We start from the raw sequence: 2,343 nt of genomic DNA on the forward strand, positions 1-2,343 counted from the left end.
GACTCCCAAGGATACTACAACAATGATGGACTACCAATCATTTGCTACAAGGAACACCTGAACAGGTAAGCTAAGGTGTTGTGTGTGTGTGTGTGTGTGTGTGTGTGTGTGTGTGTGTGTGTGTGTGTGTGTGTGTGTGTGTGTGTGTGTGTGTCGCGCGCGTGTGTGTGTGTCTACAATTTTCATTATAGATCTTCAGACCTTTAACTTTTTATTTTATTTAAATTACATTCAGGGTTTAACAGCAGATGTTTGAGGACCTCTTCATGCAGTAGTAGAGCAGAGTCCACAAGCTACCTAGAAAGACACAAAACCAGCACCAGAAACATAAATAATAACATAATAACAAACATGGACAAGAACAGAAAGAGTTACAAAGACAGCAAGCAAATTAGTGACTATGACAGCAACGAAATGAGCGACTCCTACAGAAACGATGTCAACAACACAAGTAGTAACAGACACAGAAACAACAGGTTCTCCACTATATTCAACCAAAATATGTTTGGCTTTCTCTTCTTCATACTCGTCCTGTGTTTTGGTAAGTGTAACAAACAACTCTATCAACTTTAGTTCCTCAGCTTTTTACTTTTATATTTTCTGTCTTTTGAAGAACAAATGTCTCTGACCTGTTTCTTCTATTCTTTGTGTCTCTCCATCTACCAGGATTTGCATGCAGAGAAGAGTTTCTCAGATTAAACAAAGACACAATGACCAACTTCAAGGGTCAAGGTAAGACATTAAAATCATATTTATCATTTTCATCAGCAAACAAACTAGTGACAGTGACAGCAACACAATTAGCAACAGAAACGTTGACAGCTTCTTAAACACTTTCATATTGTCTATCTTTTGAAAATCGTGAAAAAAACGGTTTCTTTTATGCTTTGTTTCCCTCCATCCTTTAGTAAACACATTGAGTGAAGAGATTCTCACATTAAACAAAGTCCTGAACTCCCTGCAACCGGTGGCGGACACTATGCCCAACTTCGCTCTGGAGAGTCAAGGTAAGACATTAAAATCATATGTATCATTTTCATTAGCAAACAAACTAGTGACAGTGACAGCAACACAATTAGCAACAGAAACATTGACAGCTTCTTAAACACTTTCATATTGTCTATCTTTTGAAAATCGTGAAAAAAACGGTTTCTTTTATGCTTTGTTTCCCTCCATCCTTTAGTAAACACATTAAGTGAAGAGATTCTCAGATTAAACAAAGTCCTGAACTCCCTGCAACCGGTGGCGGACACTATGCCCAACTTCGCTCTGGAGAGTCAACGTAAGACATTTAAATCATATGTATCATTTTCATCTGTTAGATTGTAATATCCAAAATATTTTTAACTTTGAGAACGATTGTATCTCACTCACTTTGTGCGTGTGTTTTTTCTGTGCAGAGGCAAGAGTTTTACTTGATCAGTCTTCACAAACGTACTCCAAACGAGAAGCTGCGCCTATCTTTTTGGAATGTTTTGTAAACGACCTGTACACCCAAGGACAGTCCTTCAGGTAGGATCTACAAACACCAAAACAAATGGCAAATTATAGAAAGGTTTGGGATTTTTAAGCAACCTACCATCTCAACTCTATTTTTATACTCTTTCTTCACTCAGGGAGGCTCACCCCCGGCTGTAGGACGGTGCTGGCCCTTTGAAGGTGGGCGGGGGCATTTATTCATCACCCTGTCACACCCAGTCTACATCAGCCATGTGACACTAGGTCACATTTCAAAGAACTTGTCCCCAACTGGCATCATTCCTAGCGCCCCAAAGACGTTTTCTGTCTATGTAAGTCACAGTATCATTGTTACATTACAGATGTTCAGTTTAAGTGGGAACAACAAGGTGTTCAACTGTGTCTCTATATTCCTCTCTTGCAGGGCATGAATACTTTAGATGACAAAGGAACCTATCTAGGAACCTCTCTGTATGATCAGGACGGGGACGCAACACAAACTTTTGAGCTACCTGTGAGTATTACACTATGCAATAAACACATGTACATTCTTCTTTTTCACACACAAGCTGAAATATTAAAGGAGTAACAGTTTTGTCATTAAATAATTTGTTTCCCATACTGTCAGTTTTTACTCAACAAGCTGTTTCTGCTCTTTTCTCACATCTCCTAGGATCATGGAAAAGGTGTCTTCAAATACGTGAAACTACAAGTTGAGAGCAACTGGGGTCACCCCGACTACACCTGTCTGTACAACTTCAGAGTTCACGGAAAGCTGGCAGAAGTTACAGACAGGTAAGTATGCATGCATGTACTTTTATTATTTTATTAGCAATTATATTATTATTATTATTATTATATTATAACATATTATTATTATTATTA

The 2,343-nt window shown here is 38.3% G+C and overlaps 1 long non-coding RNA gene across 1 annotated transcript; it reads left to right on the forward strand.

Moving 5' to 3' along the window:
- Nucleotides 1-1,451: 1,451 nt before the first annotated feature.
- On the forward strand, nt 1,452-1,930 carry LOC117473197. Its single transcript, XR_004554994.1, has 3 exons — nt 1,452-1,512; nt 1,617-1,790; nt 1,883-1,930. It is a non-coding gene; the product is annotated as an uncharacterized LOC117473197 (long non-coding RNA).
- Nucleotides 1,931-2,343: the final 413 nt, after the last annotated feature.

The sequence above is a fragment of the Trematomus bernacchii genome, unplaced genomic scaffold (genome assembly GCF_902827165.1).
Source record: "Trematomus bernacchii unplaced genomic scaffold, fTreBer1.1, whole genome shotgun sequence".
NCBI lineage: Eukaryota > Metazoa > Chordata > Actinopteri > Perciformes > Nototheniidae > Trematomus > Trematomus bernacchii.